Here is a 22,476-nt window from a genome sequence, read left to right on the forward strand (position 1 = left end):
GTGTTTTATGGGGGGAAAACCAAAACAGTTTTAATTAAAGCCAAAGCTCAGTAGGATACTTCTCGCTGCAGATGGCCATTACTCCTCTAGTGACATTGCTGGTGTGGTCATGCTCAGCTTGGTCATGCGGAACAGCTCTAGGTCTCACTTGCCTTTGTGCCGACTTTAACCTTAAACAGCTCCATTTACCAAGCTGATGAGGACCCATCAACTCCTGACCCAGCCTCCAGCTTTGCTGTCTGCAGGCAGGCTGGCCCAGGGCTAAGCAGGCAGAGCTGGCAGGCAGACATGGCAGCAGTTTCTCCAGCCAGGGGTTGAGAGGTGGGATTTGAAGAAGGTGGAGAGTCAGTCTTCATGCAGAAGTGAACTTCGCTCCAAAATTTGGCCAGACCCTTTTCTTCCAGCACTGCAATTGAGGCAGATCAATTATTCTGAAACAGAAGGTAAAAATTATGGCTCCCTGGCTTTGTTCCAGCCTCTCAGCTTGCACTGCAGCCAATGTGCTCTGTGCCATGGACTCCCTCTGGGATAAAAGCATCCTGCTACAGAGCCTGGAGCAAGGGGGTTGTGCTGATGTATTTGCTTTGGTGTCAAACCCCCTTGGGCCTGACCCTGCAGCCTGGCTCACACTAGGGCTGAGCTCCCCCAGACCCAAGGGTTGGGCTGGGGTCTGCTTGGTTGGCCCACATAGAGAACTACAGATGTCCCAGGCTGGGGAGATCAAGGTTGCTGCACGTTAATGCTGTTGAGATGTTGGCTATACAGTCAGTAAACCCCAGCCATAGCCTTGTGAAACTGAGAAAAGACCAGAGGTGGGTGGAGGAAGAACCAGAGCCTGTGGTTAAGGATAGGACAGAATAGGAAAAACTGTGTTTAACCCTTCCTTGACTGCATTTGCCTTGTGAAAGCAGCTTGGTTGCTCCCCGGTCTTAGGCTGGCATAAACTAACCTTGTTAAAGAAGGCAAAGAGATAATGAGGGCTGAGGGGTATCTAATAAAAGGTGAAAGAGCAGGGACAAACCATAGTCTCTGCAAGGGAAATCCCTCAATTTCTTGAGGCTGCCAGCATCTCTTGGGGCTCAGAGCAGGAGCAGGTGAGGGCTGGGCAGGAGGGTGAGCTCCTGCACTTGGAGGTCAGCTTTTCAGAGCCTGAGATTTCCAAACGCAAGGACTGGAGGAGGCACTTGCACCATTGGGCTTTCGTGGCTTCACGTACTGGAATGATCTGGGTAGTGACCCATGCGGTGGAGGTTGGTGTGGGGCTAAACCCCAGGTCAGCTCGGTGGTCAGCCTCTGCCTGTGCACCTGGGATTAACAGGGGGCCAGGCAATAAGTGGAATTTAAGATGTTTATATTTAATTTTTGATTATCTTTTATTACTTCTCCCGCCCAAAGAAACTAATTTTATTTGATCTGTCTTAAAGGTCAGGATGTGCAGGCTGTGCCATCGAACGGACACCTGGCAGGAGCTATGCAGTTTCCTTTTGGTGCTCCAAGATGCACTAAGTTAATGCATATGGGAAGCGCTCATTTCTGACAGTCACAGCAGCTCTTGGTGCCTCTTCTATCTGTTTATCTGCCAGCATTTATACTGCATTTGTAGCTGTGGGGATTTTTTTCCAAGGTGTGGAAAGAAGCCCATGTCCTGCAGGGTGCAGCTGCCCCAGCGGCAGGATGGGGCTCCCGGACCGCTGGATGCGGCCTTGCCGAGATGGGTGGTGCGAAGTGGGGGCTGTCACACCTCTCTCTGCCTGCTCTTTCCTTTGGCCAACGCTGCTCAACAGTGCAATGCAGGTGTGAGGGTTGGGACATGAGGAGCATCTGGGGATGAGACCTTATATCACTTCAGACCAATACCCGTAAAAGTTTGTGATACATAAAGCTGGTATGAAATTCATTGCAACAGCTCAGCTACTCCTATAAGCCTCAGTTTCTCCCACATGTGCCCCTATTGCTACAGGCAGGAGTACAGCAATGGGGTCTCCAGGATAGCCCCTAACACCGTGCTATGGTCCCTCTCCTGCCTGGACATGTCCCTGAGTTCTTTTCTCTCCTGCAGTTTCCTGCTGCTCTCCCAGCCGGTCTTTCACTCTCTCTGTTTTCATACAGATCCCTCCATCCCATTGCCCTGAGGCTTTCCCAAGCCTGTGCTCATGCTCCCACGGCTCTGCAAGTGCTGGTGGCACTCCTGGGAGCAACTCGGTGACGGTTCTGAGTGCTAAGATGCTCCTTGTGCTGTGCTCCCCGGGCACTGCACCCCAAGACAGGGACTAGGGTTACATAGGAAGAGATTTTTCCCAACTACTGTATTTCCCGACAACTCAGTTTCTCTTCCTGCAGTAGGACAGGCTGAGACTGGTACAAGTTCTCTGACAAAGAAGCAGAGCCAAGAAGCAGAGAGGGAGCCCTGCCTGGGAGAGACAGTCCCAGAGTGAACTTCTGCCCCCTATCCCACCTCCTGCAGGGAGGAGAAACCTTTCTTCAAAGTTATGTCAGAAGAGGGACATGCTGAGGAGGAGTTTCACTTCTTCAAACAGCCGGGTTTTGGACAATCTCCAAATGAGTTCTGGTGATGAATAAGCACTTTTTGCCCTAGAAAACTCTTCCTCCCCCTCCCTGTAGCAGCGCAGTCCTTCAAGACTAATGGCTGCATTGCCTGAATTCCAGGCGAGCCACCTCGCCTTCCCTCCCCATCCCTTCTGTGCACCATTGCCTGGGGCTGACACAGCTTTTCTTGGGGACAGAAGTCTCCTGGGGGCTCTGGGTGCCTCACCCCGGGCAGCAGGACCCTCTGCAAGCTCCCAGCTGAAAGCCACTGCCTGTTTTCTAATATTTCTCTTGGTGGGGTTGCACCTCTGATCTTGTGGCTGGTAACAAGTTGGAGTGATGCTGAGTTCAGATTCTTTTATGATGTGCCTGAGGTCATCTTAGATGGGGTTGTGACGCCTGCTCCTTTCCTTTGTGATAAACCAGGGGCTCCCTGTTGCTGTTGGTGAGGGCGTGGGTATCCCAACAGCATCAAGACCAACTTCTCCCGCCCAGGGCTTTTCCTTGGCCCTCCGGGATGACTGAATATCTGTCCCATATGTAACCTCTGGCCATTAAGGAGGGTGTCTGCCTCCCATTTGCAGCATCCCACTCTGCTGTTGACCAGGCATGACACTGAGGTACTTGCAGAAACTTTGCTAGGGCTGGTTGGCTTGTAAGGTTGTTGGTATTTCCTGGGCCTTTCAGGCTCCAGCTCTCTGCCTTTCCTCCCTTTTCTTTCACTTTTGCTTCTTTGTTTTTATATTTTTTTGCATCTGAGATCTAAAAGGTTGTCTCCCAGCTGAGGAAAGCTTGCGAGGACATAATCCAGGCCTTTAGAAAAAGCAGTCATTAAACGTCTACGTGCAGTTTCCCCCAAAAGATGTAATGGGCATTGTATTAAGCAGCAGGGTAAAAGCAGAATATCTATAGAGCAATATAGCTCAAATCCTACAGAGGGTAAAAATGGGCAGGAAAACACTCCCAGGGAGTCAGTCCCTGCTGCAAGTCCCAGCAGATAATTGTTTTTTTGCAGCATGCCTTGGGTGTTAATGTTAAGGGATATTTTGGACCAAGAACTGGGAACCGATCCCAACGTGCTGTAGCCTTCATGGGAACTCCTGGCAAGTACTCGCTCTTCTCGAACACAAAATATTTGCGAGTCCCACTGAGCTGCCTTCCCATGGGGAGCAGCGGTGAGGATGCCGGGCTGTGTGTGTGGATACATCCCTCTCTGCTGGGCTGGACGGGTCTCTACGAGCACCCAGCCCACACGGTTCATGCACTGTAGGGTCACGGAGCCAAATGCCAGAGGTTTTCTCTCTGAAATGCAATCTCCTTATGAAATGTGGTTTGTGCGATGGGGGATTGGTTTTCCTGCTGTGACCTGCCAAATGGCAGGGTTTAATCTAGGCAGTGGGCTGGGGAGCAGGCTGTGAGCAGAAGAGGAAAAGGGGCAAATGGTGTGGACTTACCAAGTATATTCTCCTCTGTCCTTGCCCTGGCTGAGGTCCTGCTTTGGTGAAGAGATTTCTGCACCAAACAGTCTGGACTCTCACTTTGTATTAATTTGAAAGAAAAATGTGTGTCTAAATCTCAAAAACAGGCTCCTTAGTGCCTTAATCCCTTCTGAAAGTGGGTCTGGGGTTCTTCTGTTGCTGGTGGGGTGACCTCTCTTCCTTTCCTTTGGCTGTCTGCAAGTCTTGGGTGGCTCCGCAGAGAGGGAGAGCGTGCGCCTCTGAGGTAAAAATGACTTGTCTTTGGAAGGGGTTGAAGCTGGGGATGAATGCCCCACTTGGATGTTGTGGTTGTTTTTTTTTTTTAACCTGATCTGAAACAAGGAACCCAATTTTGGCCAGTGGTTGGATGCAAACACAGGCTCTGTTTCAAGAGCTGTCCCAGAGAGCATCCCCCGTTTTGCTCAGTGGAAAATTCATTAGCAACACGTTTGATGAATGAGGCTCTGTTACGACACAAACGTTTCAAAAACCAGCAAAGCCCCGTTGGGTTATATAGGATTTTATGACGCTACATAAACATCCAAGAGGGCGAGTGAGCGAGCTGGTGGGTGGTGCTGTCGGTGCGTAGCTGCCGCGCGCGGCTCTGCGCAGCCTTTGCTCTTTTTCCTGTTACCCTTTTAGACTTCCTGAAGTGCTCGCTGCTGCGGCAGCAAGGGCAGTTTGGGCTGCAGAGCTTGTGAATGAGCACTTTGGTAAGGAACGGGAGGGCGGGAGAGCCCGGGTGGGCTGCGCACACACACACACACACACACACACACGCAGCGCGGGCAGGTGTCCTGCTGCCTCCACCGCAGCCCTGCCAGCCCCGTGGCCCCCGACCGCAGCCTCCCCGCTGTTCCAGTCCCAGGCTGCTTCTGATGGTCGGGGGGGTCTCTCCAGTTTGTTTCTGACTTTTTGGGCTTTGAGCTCATGCCTCTACAGTTTTGCTTTCAGGTTCCAACCAACTTGGATGAATTTTTTTTCCAGACTTTTTTTTCACCAAAGTTTCCTCGTGTTAAGGGGAACAGAATCTGGGGTCTGAATTCTTTACTTTCCCAAACAATTAGTTTCATATTGACTTAAGCACAAATATGCTCTCTGCAATCCAATGTAAAGACCTGTGGAGCCAACAGCTCCTTCGAAGTGCTTTGCAGTGTTAAAACGAAGGACTAGACCCTGTGTCCTGCCCTGATACTTGTGAGCAGCTACTCGAATGCATGATCCTGAAGCTACTGAACACCAGCCCAGTGTCAGAATAGGTCATCGGGGCTCCTTGTGTAATGGCACTCATCAGCTGAGCGAGGTTGACACATCAACATGAGAAACAAGTGCCTTTCCCCCAAGGCGGTGGGCTCTGCACCGTGCAGGGGACTGCTCGGGGCCGTGCCAACCTGGTTTGCTGATGGCAGGTTTGCGTTTCTGAGCTTAGCTGCTCTCGGCAGCATTTGCCTCTGGCCCTGGCAGCGCTGAGCACGCTGGTCGCATTACCCCGACCTTCTCACATTACAGGGCTTTTTTTCCCTGGAAGCTATAAAAAGCCTGTAGTGAAATTAAAACCACAACGTAGCTCCTGACTTTGCTGGAGGGATGTTTCTTTTCCTTTATAAATGGAGCAGAGGATGAGGAGAAGGGATGTACGTGGCAGTGCAAAAGGAGCGCGTGTGTGTGTGCATCTGAGGGAACGAAGGCTGTTGGGGCTGTGTCTGTCTGTGTTTGACTCCTGTGCTCTCACCACCAACTCCCCAGGGGACCCGTCTCCTTATTTAGCAGAGTGCCTAAAGTTAGGCAAGATAAATCTGGCCCACTGAGTCATCTAAGACCAAACTTCAAGTGTGACATAAGCAGAGACCCTCAGAGGTACTCCTGGGTGGATATTCTCCAGCCATGCTTCCCTGGGCATGAGGCATTGCTGGTCCAGATTTGACTGCATCTGCAGGGTATTTACAGGCAGAAGGGGCCCCTGCCTGTGTGGGACACTTTGTCACAGCTTCTCTGCAGCTTCTGATGCCTCCCTCTTTCCCTTCCCGTCTGCTGATGTTTGTCCATTGCAGAGGTATTTGCAGATGCACATGTTCATGTGTTGTGGATGAGCTCTGGGAAGGTGATGGAGAGCCCTCAGGACTCCCCAGCCCCCCAGCTGTGCGAGCCCCTGCCATCTCAAGATGGCCTTGGTGAGCTGGAGTGGGGACAGCAGGCACACTATTAATAAGGCAGAACATGTAAGGAAGAGGGAGGATATGGAGTGAGGTCCATTGGTAGAAATAGCAAGGGAGAATATAGGAATACGCGTCATGTCTTCCAAAGAGTGGTGGGATGCCTTGCCGAGTCCTATGAATTCCCGTGTGTTTAAACGAGGGTTGTCTCTTGGAAATAAGCCCCCCCAAAAAATCTGAAGTTGAATTGTTGAAAAAGTTTCCTAGGATTTTTTTTACCCCTTTGGAAAATGTTAGTTTCTTGAAATCTCTCTGACCTGGAAATGTTTTTATCCAGAAGGTTTCCGAGTTTCAGAATAGACTGTCTGAGAGGGAGAGATGGACACCCGCTGGTCAGACAGGCCTTGGGACAGGAGCTGCACCTGGGTGTACCCAGCTCTGTGTCCTTTGAGCTGAGGTCTGCCATGCCCACCTTTGTGAGATGTCCACATTGCCCTTAGGTGTTCTTGGGAGGGATGGTGAGGAGGCCTGAAAAGGGTGAAAGATGTCCCAGATTTCACCAAAAAAAACCCTGGAACAAAACCAAGCCTGGGAACCTCATTTTGTTCCCACAGGTTACTGTTTCTCAAGCTGTCAGAGCTGCAACACCATGAGATGACCAGGCTCAGGAGGGAAGGTCTGTAGATCCCCCTGGTCCACAGTGCTGGGGAAAGATGGGGATTGCCCAAGTAGGAGAGTCTCCTGGAGCAGCCTGGCAGCTTCATGGGTAATGCCCTGCCCCAAGGGATGCCACAGCATCCTCTCACCTTCTCACTGTCTCAGCTCTTGTTTCTCCCTGGGCTGGCAGGACATGGAGGTGCTATGGTGGCAGGTTTTTCTCACTTCTCCTTTGCAGACCCTCTTTGACACCTCCTTTGCCCAGCTGTGACCTCTCAGTGGTGGCACGTATCCCTCTGCTCACCCGCTCCCTGGAGCATGCTGTACTTTGCTTGCAGCTATTGTTCCAGCTGTGTCCTGCCAGCGCAACCCAAGGCACAGCTCCATGAATCACCACCCGTCCCTTTGCGTGGAATGAATTTAACTGTCGCCATCCATCGCAGGGAGATGTGACCTTTGAGGAGGCTTTGTGGGTGGGCAGCGATGCCCTGCGGGGAATGGCATGCCCTGCTGACACTCCAGCGTGCGCTGTGCCTTCTGGCTTCAAACCCCCGGACACCTCCGGGAGCTCTTGCTGTTCCTGGCCTCTCTGTTCCTGCTGCTGCAAGCACGGCAGAGGGAAACCTCATGTCTGGCAGCGCAGGATTTATATGTGCATCCTGTACGGGGCCAGGGCCAGTTGGGGTGAGAGATTATGGTGCAAGTTGTTTGCTGGGAAATGCAGAATGCTGTGCATCTTGTGCGTTTCTGCACAGGCTTTTCACTCAAAAATAATTCCCAGTCTTGCTAAGCCATGTGACTCCTTCCTACAGAAAGATAGAAGTCTGCAGCAGAGATTTTGTGAGAGTAATTTGCCTCCAGCTGTGGCCTTGGTTACATCCCCTGAGCACCACCAGCGGTAGCCTAGCTGTGTAGTGCCATTGCTTGCTCCCGTGTGAAACTGCCTTCATGCCTGTCTCCTCTGCTAGTGAACGCCACCATGGGCTGGAGGCCATTGGTCTAAAATCAGTCCCTAAACCAGAGAGCATGTGGAAAATTCAGGTGACAGTCAAATGGAAAAGATACCAACTAAATGTTTGAGAAATATGTGTATCAGTTGGTATAGCTGGGTCATACAGCAATGTGCTGCATAGGACTGACTGGGCTTCCAGCTGGAAAACCTGGGTAATACATGGGATACAATAATTTATTTAGACAATAAATACTGGTTATTCAAGATGTACACAGGGAACAGGGTGGATGCTCTCCACCCTTTTACTCTTTTCCTCTTTGAGAGCCTGAATCAGTACAGGCTGTGCCCTTATCAGCTTGCAGGTAGCCCCTCATTGCTGCATCTGCTCTTGAAGCCAAAGGCTTCAAAGACTGGTTCCACACAAGCTCAGCCCCTGGTTTGCAATAATGGCAGTGTTACAGCTGTTATAAAATACAGTATACTCACACTCTTGTTCACCTATTTGATTTTTCTCCTTCTAAAGAAGGGGAGGAGAAGTGAATAACAAGCACTATGAAAGCTCGTGTCACTTGGTGAGGTTGGAGAGACTGGAAGGTGTAACATTGAATGAAAATGTGTGGTTCTTGAGCGTAAGGGCAAATCTGTGTGGACGCAGGCCTTGGTAAAGTCTGGGGTGGAAGTGAAAGATACTTTTTTTTTAAATTAAATCAGTGCTTTGCGCTTGCAATGTAAATTTTGGAAAGGGTCTCTTTTCAGTAGTCTGAAGCTAAGGACATTGTTGTCTCCAGTGCTGTGGGATTTCCAGTGGGCAGGTTGTGCCTCTGGGGCCATTCTTAACAAATCCAGCCTTCTCTGAACTGTGCTTTGTCTTTCCATCCCATCACTGTTGAGCTCTGTTTTTGCTTAGGACCTGGGTGATCTGGGGAAGGGGTGTGTAGATGTTCAGAGGGATGCTGAAGGACAGGGACTGAGCCTTAGAAGTTGAGACCCACTTCTTATTTGTGTCTCTTCATTCGTGGCATCCAAGGGTTTGTTGTCCTGCTATGCTCCACTAAACCTTTTCATCTGGTTTCTCTTCCTTTTTTCCTATAAAAAGTTTTGAGGGGATCAGCTGGAAATATCCCAGCATGGTATGGGGGGTCTGGAGAAGTCCCCAGATGCTTCAGGGGAGCTCAAAGTGGGAGATGTTTTGAGAGCCATTACTGAACCAGTTCCTCGGCATGGAGCTAGGGGGAGGTACCGTCTTTCAGATGAGATAAAATCAAAGTCCTTGTGACCCTTAAAAATTCTAAGATGCTTTTTGCAAGAATAGAGATTTTAAGAGCATTTTTATGGCCAAATGCTTGTACACCTTCCTAGTAACTTTGGTCCCAGCTATCGGTGTCCTGTAGCATTATAACATCTGCTACTTCTTCCCCAGAGATGGCTGTGCTTTCTTTAGCACTGTGTGATTGTTGCAGGCGAGATACTATATTCAGTATCTTTCAAGCAATGGAAGCTTTGGGATGAGAGGCATTAATTATGTAAATGACAGTGGTGGGGGATTTTCATGGGCAGGAGCAAGTGATTCACTGAGGACTTCCCATATGTATCGCCCACACGTGCTGCTCCAGTTCCTGCCCTGGCTTCCTTATGTCGAGTGAAAGGGTTGGTCTGACAGCAAAGAGGTTTGGAAAAAATCCATCTTGGGGCAACCCCCACACTGGTGCAGGATGGAGATGCCATACCTGGCGCTGTGCTCCATGCCCGGCCTGGCTGGCAGGCAGGGAAAGTGTGTTGTAGTGGGCAGTGCTGCCTGTAGGCAACTCCTCAGGATCCTGTTGTGGTCCTCCAAGCAGAAAAGGGCAAGCAGAAGCGAGATGATTTTCTTGGCCCAAAACATGCTGCGAGTCCAGGATTCTCTCTAGAAATGCGAAATCTTTTGCTTTTGCCTCAGTGCAGTTTCATTTTCATCTCTGTGGGAGAACAAGTGACTGAAACAATTAGCACAAAGCATTTAGAAGATGTTGCCATGCACTACAGAAGAACCAACACTTAATACATTAGTCCCATCATCCCTCTGTTGAAATGAAAGCATCTCCCAACTGGTGTTGGACTGCTGTCATAACATTTGAATGCCAACCAGTCTCACCACCTCACTCTTGCAGGCAGCTAGTTTTGATGCGTGGGGTTTCTTTGCAAGCACAGAGATGTGAGGAAGTCACTCGAGCATGCAGGCGGTAGGAAATGGACCATGAACTCCCGTGGGGGCTGCATGGGTGTGGGATGCACCGGACTGGAGCATCGATGCTGGGGGGAGCTGGCGTAAGCAGGTGTGATGGGAGAGGTGGCCACAGTATGCTTGGCTGAGCGGGGAGGGCAGCCCTGAAGACCAGGACTCCATCTGCAGTCACCTTGGGACTCCCCCACCCTGGTATATTTTTGTTTCCTCTTCCCCATGGTAAAACTCATTTTCCTCCAGAAACCTGCATTTCACCATGCATGTGTTTTTAATTGCATGCATGTGATGAAGAAAACAACCAGAGGTGTTATGTATCACAGCCTAATTCATGCCCCCCCCCCCCTTTTTTTTTTTTGGTAGGGCTGCTGCTCCACACCTAAGACTTCTTGGCTTTGATTTTTCTCTTTCATGAATCGCGTCTCAGGGGAGGAAACTGTTGGATAATACAACGATTTGTTTTGGCAGTTGCCTGCGGGTGCCGGCCCTCCCGCCTTCCTGAATATGTTCTCGGATGTGAACTGCTCAGCCCAAAGGGTCAGCAGGGCCTTGATCTTTAACCTTAATAAAAACCTGGTCAAAATAACAATAAGCAAAGGAACCAGCTCACTGGTGTTTGCTGTGCTTTGCCAGCTCTGAAATGCAGACAGAGGCCAGCACCAAGCCACCTCCTCCAAGGGAGACGTTGTCTCCAAAGCTGGAGTTCCTCATGCCTCGAGGTCCGCCACTGCCAAACCCCGCAGCCAGGACGTGGTGTTTGCCCTCTGCTCAGGAAGGAGCCTTTGCCCACAGGCTATCGCTCTGCAATAGCTACAAAGCCACGCTGAGTGTTTCTTGGTAGCAAACACAAAAACCGCTGTAATTTCTCATGACCCCCAGTTTGTAACAAAGCTGGGTCCTGTCCGTGTGGATAGGATCAAATCCTTTTATAAACAGTTGTTGTCGTTATTACTCTAAGCCCTGTTATCGCAATATGGGACAGCAGAAGCCCGTGACAGCGTCCTTTCCCCAACCCCTGTCGCTGTGCGCGGCTGCCCTGTGACTTTGGGGTGCCTGAGCACAAGGAGCTGTAAGAGGAAAGTATTTCGTCTATCCAAGCCTGCAAGAACAGAAACCTCCTCCAGAGAAATCCCACCTGTCCTAGCTTCCTCTGCCCTACATACTGCAAAAATAAGACACCTAAACTTTAATAATGATATTCAGAGTTCCTATCCATAATCTTCTTGCAGCCCTTTGTGGGGCGGATGCGGCAGCCCCCGTGCCCCTACTCCGCAGCACCAGGGACGGGGGTAACGGGGACAACTCACACTTGTTTCAAGAAGCAGAGGTCTGTCAGTACGAGCTGGGAGCCTCCCCGAGATGCTGCATGACTAAGACTTTTATAATGCTGCCCACGCCTCACGACAGTGTTTTAGGGCTAATCAACTAAAGGTAAAATATTTAGCCGTTTCCCTCCCAGGCAGGGGGGGTCTGGAGGGACCAGCCGAGGCCGCGCACCGCCCTGGCGAACGGGCGGCTGTGCATGGGCTGGTCCTCGCTGGGAGCGGCGGGGTTCGTGTCACCGAGGGTAACCAGGGATGCTCCCCGGGGAGTGCCAGCGCCTTCGGTGCAACCCGCGCCCTTCCCTCGGGGTGCGCCGGGAGCGTCGCCGCGCCGGCTGCGCTCTCCTGGTGATACTCGGGAGGGGCTGGGCTTTATGCCGGGGCTCCGTCTCTGATTATCCCAATAAATCGCTTATCTATGGGTATCAGCCTTGTAAAGACTGCAAGTGTCTGTCCCTTCCCCCCCAAACCTTTCCATCTGGGAGGTTTCTGTCGGTTTTGGGGTACTGATCCCATAGATGGCATGCGTGCCGTTATTGTGCTGCTTCTATACAGAGATGAAAATAATTTGATTCAGCTATTCAAAATAACATTATTGGCTACAGAAAATTCAGAGCTAGTTATATGTGACTATTATTCCATTAAAAAATGTTTTCATAAAAGGTTATTTGAGGGGGGGCTGAAGAGATACAAGGTTTAGGTCAGAAGAAAGCTCTTTCTCTGTGTTTTTTTTCCTTGCCTATTTATCTGTGGAGGTTTTTTAAAGGTGTTTTCACTGTGTTGGATAAAGGCCACTCCAGAAAGCCCTGGTGCAGTTAGCTGAAAATCCCTGGTATTGACTCTGATGGTGCAAGGCTGGGCCTAAGGCAACTCTGCCAATTCTTATTAGAGCCTTTTCCCCTCCACAAGACCCAGACTGATGCTCACTGACAACCTTGGAGCTAAACTCAATTTTGACAGAAACCACTGGGGCAAAATGCACAGAGTTCAGCAAGCTGTTTCTGAATCTGCAGCAGCTTTTGGGACTGGGTTCCTCTTACTTCTGGACTTGTCTCTGCCCTCATTTGCATTTTGGTCAGCTAGAAAGGGCTTGCACAAAAATCTGCTTGCTGGCAGTACAACACCCACAGGCAGCTTCGAATAGCATTGATTCAGATACTAATTGCAGGCAGCCTGCTGCCTGCCAGGGCACTGCCTGCTGCAATTGCAGCCCTGTGATGGATAGCAAAGTAGAGTGTAAGTGAATTAGGGAAAGCAAGAACATAATTAAATAAAATCAGTGGCATAATTAGATCCGTTCTGTGTGAATGGAGTTCTGGCTGCCAGTCTGCATCCTAAGGCCATGCTTTGGGTGCTCAGCCCCTTTTTGTGAGCACACAAGAACCTACCTGAAAAACAAGGGTGCAAAAAGGGGCGTGCACATATATGCTATGGCCATCACAGACTACTTTCCTATAAAGGTAGCTTAATTTTTTTTCCCTAAACAGGGAAATCCTGTTACATGACTGAATAGCTCCATGTGTGGATCCCCAGCCTTACCTTTAGATGTCACCCACTGTGCCAGCACCTGAGACATGCCTACGGGGACAGCATTGTTCTTTGGTTTCCCGTACATCAGTATTAGATGAACTTCCCTCCTTGATAACTGTTTTAAGGTCAATGTGTTGCTTATGCCATGCATGGGATTCAGTCAGGAGTGATGGCTGTGACCCCAGGCAGCAGTGGCTACACAGGACCTGTAAAGTTCCCAAAGCCTAGGAAAAGTCCAAACCCCTCTGAAACAGCCTTCAGCTTCCTGGTGCTGACGGTGGTTGTTAAGCTTTGGTGCAGCGAAGGCTTTAAAGGCACGTTAGAGACAACAGCGTTAAAGTGATGCTCCCACGTAGCTGATTGAAATGCAGGTGACACTTCAGGGCTGCAGCTGTGGCAGATGTGTGCTGGGCAGCATCCAGGGGCTGCTTTCATTCTTCCTATGAAAGATCGGTGTTAGGGACCACTTGGCACAGCCCGGCTGATGAGCTCACATATCCAGGTTGACCTCAGTGCTACCTTGGGTTGGCAGAGACCTTTCAGCCTATCTCTGTGCCATGGAGGGACATGCGAATCACGTAGGGACAGCCAGGGTGCATCTCCGTGAGCGTTACTGAGGGCCTTGCCCTTACTTTCTCTTATTTTGCTTGTTACACACCACAGTCATCCCTGGAGAAGGTCGTGGTTGGAAGCCAAGGTGACCCACCATGTGGGGCTCCCGGGGTGGAGCTGTGAGCCCTGCTCCCTGTGCCCTGACCTGGCTGACATAGTATACCTGAGTACCTTGAAGAAGCTGTTTCAATGCAAAACATGTCTGCTTTTGCTCTGGAGACAGAGATCTCTCCCCATATAAAGTGGGAATTGTGCTACTGATTTGCTGGAGCGTCTGCTACTGAGAAGCACGGGCAAGGAATGACACAGAGTTTACCACTGTCTGTGTTTTCGGGTGGGTTGAGTGGGTTGGATGTATGCTTGGCACTTGGCTGTGTGCGTGTCAGAGGGGAGGGTGGTACAGGGTTTGCACCTCCCAGCAGAAAAAAAAACCCGCCCTTTTTCACTAATATTGTAGGTAACTAGAAGCCAAATATGTGTGTTTTTAACCAGAGCATCTTCAGTTACACTAGGAGTTTGGGCTTTATAATATTTTCCACCTTGAAGTGCATTTCTACACGCTTTCCATTGGGGATTCCTAAACGTTCTGCAGATGATCTCTCTCCAGCCTCTGGAGGCAGGGCTCTGCATTAGCAGCTCAGACCCCCCCCGGGCCCTTTGCCTGATCTCATCTCTGCAAGCAGCTCCACTTATACCAGAGACTGGTTCTGCTGGGCACAGTGGGAGTCCCGCTGTGTTTGTTGTCAAATAGATGTGTTGAGTGCATGGCAGCACTGGGACCTCCTGCACCCATCAGATAAAGCAGTGCACTGTGCTCGTGGGAGGGTGCTGCCTTATATGATGACATTAAATGCACAGAGGGAAGAAGTATTTCTGATTTAGCTACCTCAGAGCTGGATGTCTCATCCACGCTACCATTCTGGACTCACTTTATAGTCACTGGAAGGAGACCAGTACCTCTATCCATTTCTTAGACACCTACCAAGTGTCTCCTGGTAGACACTACAAGGATGGGAGAGGTTGGGGACTGGGCCACCAGCTGACACGTGAGGCTTCACTGCAGGTGGCCCAAGGTAGGAGAGGGGAACCCCACTCTTCCATCAAGGGCTGGCTAGGCAGGGCACTGTCCCTATGGAGCCCCGTGTCATCCCTCCCTCCCCGGCACAGCTGTGGATGCTCCCCCATGCTTTGCCGCCGTGTCCTCCTCATGTTCCCAGAGTTGTTTCACTGGCAGAGGCAGCATCCCGAGCCTGCTTTTGGAATGCCATCCATCATCCCCCCACACTGGCTTGGGTTTTTCGGCAGGAGTATGGGGCTGGAGGCTGGGACAAGGGATGCCTCTTCTTTTGGGCCCTGGGGCTCTGCAGGAATGCACTAACTGCTGCTGGAACAAAAGCTGCTTCTGTGCGGTGCTGTGCACGGCTGTGCTGATCCTTCCCAGGCCCTGCACAAACGCTCCCAGCGGTTTCTGCTGTGTGCTCTGCAGACACTCCTAGCATATTTGCAAAAGACTTAGAGTTATCTTTTCTCGTGCTGTTCTACTTAAAAGGCATATTTGGGGCATGCCAAGAGCTTGCCTGGAAAAAGCATTTCCTCCTCCTCCCCTTCTCAAATACAGAGGGCTGTTCACTCAAGTCTACCTTGAATAATGCCACCTGAAATTCCAAGAGGTTTTCTTAAGCAAAAATACCCTGTGCTCCCCAGCTATTTACTGCTGATATGTTTACCAGGCTCCCTGGTGTCTGATGATTCAGCAGCACTCCTTGCTCTGAGATTATTTTTTTTTAACCTACAGTTTTTGCTGAGGCAGCATTATTTCCTTTATCTCCATGCCAGCGCATTTGGGCAGGTTGCTGTGATCTTCCTCCTGGCTCCGTGGCCCAGTGGAGATCATACATAGCAGAGTCTGGCTGTGGATGTCCTGAGCAATGGCACAAGCATCCCACAGCCATGTGCTGTGACTTCCCCAGGACCATGGAACACTTCAGCAGCCTGTTTTAATCCCCAAACACGGCTACTTGGGGCAGCAGGAAACAACTTAGTGGCAGCTTTCTGGAAATTAAAGGATGCAAAATGAAGTTAGGGCAGTGCAGCGGCTTTTCCCAGGGAAAAGGAGCAAAATCATGTGCAGGTTGTGGCAAGGACAGTTTAAGTCACTCTGGGAAGTTTGTGCCAAGCATGTTGGAAGTGGCTCCCTTCGCAAACACTCAGGTTTTTGCATTGTGGTTCAAAAAGTGGAAGGCATTAGCTGCAGAAAGCCACATATATGGAAATAAAGTGAGTGTGTGCAGGAACCAGAGAGCCAGCCCATGGGTACGTGGTCCGGTGGCTCGGCTGGGTGCGCCCGCGCCTGCAGGTCTACTGCGAGGGGACGGGAAAGGGGTGGTTGTGTCGTGTGGGCAGAGGGGTCTCTGGGGAGGTGGCTGGGCTTAGACAACAGCAGAGAACTTCTTGATATGGATGAGCTATCTCTGTGCCAGACCCACCATCCTGGGGCTCTCAGAGCCCCGAGATGCTACTTCAGTTATTAAAAACCTCCTCTGCGCAGAGATGGGCTGGTGAGATTTGAACGTGAGAGTCCTGCATAAACCTCTCGCTGCGGTCCCCTTCACTGGGACATGTGTCCTCACCGTGGGGAGAAGGGAGGGTCAGGGTGATGCGCTCTTTTGTTTCTATGTTTAAAAATCCATCAAGCCAAAGCAGCCATGGCGTGGGGAGTGCTCTGCTGGAAGTGTTTTTCTGTCGTTCCTGAAGAGCACGCTGAGCAGGCAGAGGGGAGCTCAGCGGGGCAAAACTCCCCTCTGTACAAAACGCAAAAGTGACATTGGCTCTGGCATTGCTCCCAAGCCCTTACAGTGTGTTTTGTACATACGCTGGCACTTTATGAGCCCTCAAAATAAGCTGTCACTAGTCCCGAGATTAGGCTTTATTGCAGGTGGGGCTCATAGCAATGTCTCTGGCTGTGTTTGCCTAACAACGTCCATCACATTTTTATTTGATTATAATGTTGCCAAAGAGTGGCCATTAGCTTTTACATTTTTCATGCTGTGTGTCAGCTCCCTTTTCTCTTTTTGGAAGCTTTCCAGGGAAGGGTTTAGCTGTTGGGAAGAGCAAGGCTGGGGCACTGCCCCTCGTACATCCGACCACATCGCCTTTCAGCAAGCTCCCTGGTACTGCAGCGTGCAGGCCTGACTGCATCCGAGTGAAGCTCTGTGCCAATGTTTCTATTTTCATAGGTTGCTTATAAAAACCCTTGGACATCACGCTCCTCACCTGGTTAAGAGCCATGCCTGGGTTCGCGGTGCCACCCCGCTGGGGCTGTGCTGTTTGTTGCTTTGGGGGCTGTCGGCATCTTTCCGTGTGCAGAAAGGCAGAGACTGCTTTTATCCTGCCTTTGCTGCAAAATGTGATTTTCCTAGAGGCAGTGCAGGATTGAGCCCTGCCATGCACTCCATCCTTGTCTCCATTTTCAGGCTGGCTGGTCACCAAGCTAACCTACGCGGGCAATGTGTCCCTGTGAGCTGGCATAGTGCTGCTGCGTTTGGGCTGCACCCAAATCAACCCAACCTTGGCGAGTGGCTCCCCGTTCTCCATTCCCTAGGATTAATGCAGGAATATCTGTCAGCAGCTGCAATTAGTTGCAGAAAACCAAACCCATACTTAGTTCCTGCAAAAGATAAAGATTTAGCCTCAGGCTGAGAAGGAAGATCTCCTGTGGCTGGGGAAGGGGCAAAGCAGGCACGTCAGTGGGATGGATGGATGAGTTGTGCTGCAGGGCGGTTCCTGGAAGGCACCAGCCTGGCCTGGCTTCGCTCAACCTGACCCTGACAAATGCAGCCTAATGTAATTTTTTTTAAGCGCAATGTCTGGATCTCGCTACCAGGGAGCGTTACAAATGGCCAAGGCTGGCACACAGACACACAGGTCACTATTGAGCAGTCAAGCCTGGGGAGAGCATGTAGCACGTTAGCTGGTGAGAAGGTCCTGGTGCAATGTCTCTGCTGAACTCTGCACCATTGGTGCCTGGCTGGCTTGGTGATGCTCGACGCAGGGCTCCAGGGTCTGGCATCCTCCGGCAAAATCCCATCTGCCCTAGCGTAGCCCAGGGGAGGGTGCAGACCTGCCTTGTGGCTTACCCCATCCTGCACACCAGCTGTTGCACAGGTGCTTTTGGAAACATCATTCTTGGTTTTTATGGGTAGCGGGTCTTCCCGTTGCAGATAAGGCCCATGTTGCAGTCACGCGCAATGGGCTGTCAGGGGTAAAATACACTTGAAAGGCAGCTTGTTTTGGAGGTGGTGAAAAATGTAGCTCTCCGAGTGCCAAATATCAATAGTTGCTGGAAAAAAAAGAGCATTTTTGTTGTTGCAAAATGGCCTGTAATGCATAGGTCAGTGTGGGATGTTAGGGCCCTCATGGTAGAGGGCAGGAAGACCTGTGCTGTCCTGCAGAAACGAGCCCCAGGGAGACACCGAGATACCTCCTGGCGCCCTCAAAAGATTTGCCGTCCCCTCTTGTCCATGGAGTGTTTCCGACAAAGTGGCATTTCCTACTGAAAACCCTTTGAAGGCAGAGAGAGCACCAAGCACGGGGTGCTGTAGAGCAAACAGAAGTAGCATTTTCAGTCACTGCAACTAATTAGCCAGCAGTCCGGCTCCATTCAGAGGTGGCTTTCATCATCTTTTGTATCCTCAGGATCCAAAAGTGCAGCAAATCCCCCTCACTGACTCTGCTCTTTCTGCACTCCCTTTTTTCCCCATGTCTCCTTGTGAAATCAAAGTATTCAAAAGATCTTGTGGGTGTGTATACCTATCTATATGTCAATATATACATATTTCTCATCACATTGCATCCAGTACAGTCAAGTCATGTAAAAGGCCTATTGCATGTTTTGTTGGCATAGAAAAGTAGAGATTTTGCCCGTCAGACCTAGCAGAAGTTAGTTATTTAACCTAGAGTAGCCCATGGAGAAGTGAATGGGGATGAAATTGCTCTGAGCCTCTCAGTAGCCTTTTTGTGCCACCTTTAAGGATTGGAGTATAAGGCTGGAAACACATGGTATCAGTTTCTGCCTTCGTTGCTTACCTGTTGGCACAGCATTTTAACATCAACAAATAAAAGATAGGTGAGGGTGTTTTAGGGATGAGTAGGATGGGAGTATCTGAGTTACTAAAGCCACTGAAAAATTATTCTCAGTCTAACTTTCCATATGAAAAAGCAGGTTAATTGAACTTGAGCCATGTAGTAGAAATGTGCTGATTCCAACAACATTTTCCAGCAGCAAAAAAGAAGTTGAAATATTTTGTTTGGACAGTATCAAAACTCCAGCAGAAGCAGAATGTTTCTGTTCTGTCACTTAAATTAATTTCATGTAACGTAGGCCGTAAATTTTAATATTATATTATCTTTATAGATTGTATAATTCCACACGCATGTAGTGCATAATTTAAGAAATGCATAGGAACAAAAGGCATAATGAAAAGAGTCACTGAAGTGAAACACTGTAATGGCCCTAAATTGATTGCTGGGAGGAAGTGTTGTTTCTTGGCAAACACAAGAATTCTAGCTTTTTATGCAGAATCAGAATCAATCTCTCCCTTAATGTCAGGATTTCCCAAGTAATGGAAATTGCAGCTCCTGGCCAGCTCGGCTCAGGATGTAGTCTGCATTAATTATTCATCGGAGTCAGATATAATAGGAGATAACTTAGAGGAAGCCTGGGATAACACCACTGCTTTAATGTCATGTCACATCCCCAGGCTGGACATGGAGCAAAGGAGGATGCCCGTCTCGCAGTGCCTGGGGATGGACGGTCATGGTCTGCTGGCGGAGGGGGCGGTGGGTGTCTCGGACCCTGAGGGGCTGGAGGACGCCGTAGCTCTGTGTGTTCACAGAGACCCAGTTTGAACGCTACAAAACCCTGACGTGGGCTGAAAAGCCCAACAGCTCGTCGTGGCTCTTGGCTCTGCCTTGCCAATGTTCAGCCTGCAGCTGCTAAAGCAATAACGGTGCTGCTGCTGCCAGAAGCCAGAATCGGCTTTCGTTTGCTTCGGTTAGCAAAATACTGAAATCCTTGTAGAGTGTGCGTGCGTACAAGTGAGGTAGCAGCAGTTCATGCTGGTTTGCACGGGGGACCCCTGGGAAGATGCGCGTGGTGGTTACTCATCTCGGCTGAACGTTGTCGGGTGACGGGGAGCATGCAGGAGGCACCCACAGCCTCAGTGTGCTTGTCCTGCACTGGGTCTCGCCAGCACCTGGTGAAAAAGAGGCAGTAGCAAGAATTTATTTTCAAGGTTTCCAGAAAAATTGCTGCACTGGCATTGCTACTGGAAAGGGAAAACATGGAGGAGGGTAGGAGCGAGAGCCCAGGGCCCCCCTGGTACTGCACAGGGCCAAGGCTTTGCTGGGGCCAGGCAAGCCCCAGCTGCCACGTTACAGGATGGGTGCTGAGCCAGCTGCACGGGGACCAGAGGAGGCTTCTGTGAAGGAAACACGGCAGTTTGATACAGTCCCCGTGCAAACAGAGTTGCTTCCTTGGTCCAAAACTTGCTGCCTCCAAGTTTCTGCCATGTAATTTCATCTAGCTATTTCAAAGGAAGGTTTCATTACCAGCTAACTTGATTTTATGGTAAGCACTGAGATGTTAGAGTTTGTTCCTTTCAAGTCCCAGGATCTGGGAGTCCTGTGGCTACCTCAGCATCTCAGCTGCTGTATAATACTAGTGACCTTTCCAGGTCCTTGGAATAATAGACTTGAAAGGCAAGGTGAATACATATTATTTTATATGGTTTTCCAGAAATCTTATTGCGTTGTTATCTGTGAAAAGCCACATTTATTTTGGCATTCGAGACACCTTTGAGCATCTACAATGCAGCCCTGTGGCAACCTGTAGCCCTGGGGGCAACCTGCATTAGGGAGGAAATGTGCATTTCATCCTCTGTTTAAGCTTTGAGTGGTGTTATGCAGAAGGAACAGAGTTGCCTTATTGCCCCAGGATGGGGTAGGAGAGCCTGGAGGCTGCAGTGCCCGAGCCTGTGACAGCGTGGTCCAGCCTGGAGGGAAAAGCAGTTGGTGGGACTCCTTCCTCCAGCCTCCTGCCTGATCTCTGCAGAGGGCAGGGGACCTGTGCTGGGGCAGCAAACAGTGCCGTAAAGCCAAGAGATGTCCCCAGGGTCCACCCCCAGCTCTGCCTGGGAGTTGCTGCTATCAGATTCACCCACTTGCGAGTGATTCCTGGTCCAGGAGTGATAACTGCATGAGAACTGTTCTGGTAATTCCACAACAAACTTGTAGTCACCTTGAAAAAATAGCCTCTTTTGCATCAGCAGTACCTTCCCAAAAACTTTTCAAGGAGGAAAACAATTTTGAGTTTCTAATAAAGGTCTCCAACATCAGCTGAGCAGGTTTTATTTTAATTTTTCTTCTCCACAAAAGTTTCCATTGTGTCCAAAAGCTGTTTTCTGTCAAAAAAGGTTTTGATGGAAAATATTTTACTAAACCTATTTGAAGCTGATACAAAGCGTTGCCAAGAAAGAGGGAATGAATAAACCCTGTGGCAGCTACTCGGCACATTAAAGGACATATCACCCAACTTCCCAGAGCCTCAGGGGGGTGGTTGGGTGGTCCTGGTGCTGGGGCAGTGGGGCAGGGCACGTCACAGCCCCTGGTAAATGTTAAGCTAACAAATAAATCTGCTTTACTCAGCGGCCAGAATATAGCCTTCAAACTGGGGTGAAGCTTTCTAAATATCGTTTGGCATGTTTTCTTTAAAGGAAGGAAGGATCTTAATTCCAGCATTCCAACCCAAAATAGACATCTCTAAGAATAGCCCTTCCCCATTGCGGGGCAGGATGCCGTCAGGAGGAAAAAGGGTCGGGGGAAACAAGAAGTGCTTTCCCTAAATAGCCAGACTGTAATTGCAAAGTGATGGGTTTCAACTCTGACTGCAGGTGATTGCCCCTGGAGCATCCAAGAGAGTTGAGGAGGCTTGGAGCTGCCAACGGCCCCTTGGACAGGGACCGGAGCAGCTCACCAGCTCCTTGGGTTGATGGAGCTGTTCCTTAGAGACGTGCCAGCCATCCTGCAGTGGACACGCGTTGGCAACCTCCACCCTGCTGCTGTCAGAGCCCATCGTGCAGCCGGGGAGGGTGCACACCCACAGCGCTGCATCCCGGAGCAAGGAGAGGATGCCCCAGCTGTGCTCGGTGTGTCCTGACAGAGAGAAGCGAAGGTGTCCTGTGGAAAAAATTAGGCTGGGCGGCATGACCTACTGAAGTCTCTTCCACTGTGAGTTATCCTATATTCAGGGGCTACCAAGCTGGAAGGCTTTTGTGTGCAGCTGTGCGTGTCTGGGGTAGGGAGGACTTTTGTTCCTGTCTCTTTGGGTTTAAAAAGTGCAATAATGCTGGAATACCCCAAGTCCCATGAAGTTCAAGAGATTGAATGGATGGAGTCTGTAGTCCCACCCCCTTTTCCCTAGACAATATAGGTTTGCATCACTTGAACAGTTTTGACTTTAACATTCCCCTTTTGGGGGTCACATTTTCTATGCAAATACGAGGTTTAAAGAGGAATCTTGGAGTGAGAGATGAGTTTCTCATATAGCCTTACGACACCAGGAATTGTGGCTTTAAGAAAAATACTGATTCTCATGGAAGTCCTAACGAAACAATAAAAACTGACGGCACAGGCAAGTCCTTCTGCCCTCATTTCCTTTCTTTCAATGCTGGCAGTGGAATTTAAATCTCACAACTTATAAACACCCTCAGATTCTGAGAGCCTAACATCTCTTGGAGGTGCAAGCTGCATCTTCCCCGTTCCTATATATTATACCTGTTCCTGGTATACCCTTCCAGGAGCTGTGTTTGAAGCTTTTCTCTGTGCGGCACTGGTGTTGCGTTTGGATTGAGCTTTTCCCCAGAAGTCAATAACCAGACTCAGGTGATACTCAACACTACATAGCACAATCCCAAGTTTTTCAGGAGCGTGTGTCAGACCTTAAATATCA

General features: G+C 50.0%; 1 protein-coding gene across 6 annotated transcripts in view; it reads left to right on the forward strand.

Moving 5' to 3' along the window:
• TEKT3 (tektin 3) overlaps nucleotides 1–22,476 on the forward strand; it is a 101,792-nt gene that overhangs the window by 55,737 nt on the left and 23,579 nt on the right. Inside the window, exon 1 of one of the 6 annotated variants that reach the window (XM_030015873.2) lies at nucleotides 4,174–4,269. The exons of 2 other annotated variants lie outside the window; for them this stretch is intronic. The gene's annotated coding sequence lies outside the window, so the exon portion shown is untranslated. Of the gene's footprint in view, nucleotides 1–4,173; nucleotides 4,270–4,666; nucleotides 4,739–10,072; nucleotides 10,092–21,665; nucleotides 21,756–22,476 lie in introns of those variants that run through there. 3 more of the 6 variants (XM_041123933.1, XM_030015876.2, XM_030015872.2) reach the window with 3 other exon arrangements.

The sequence above is a fragment of the Aquila chrysaetos genome, chromosome 5 (genome assembly GCF_900496995.4).
Source record: "Aquila chrysaetos chrysaetos chromosome 5, bAquChr1.4, whole genome shotgun sequence".
NCBI classification, from domain to species: domain Eukaryota; kingdom Metazoa; phylum Chordata; class Aves; order Accipitriformes; family Accipitridae; genus Aquila; species Aquila chrysaetos.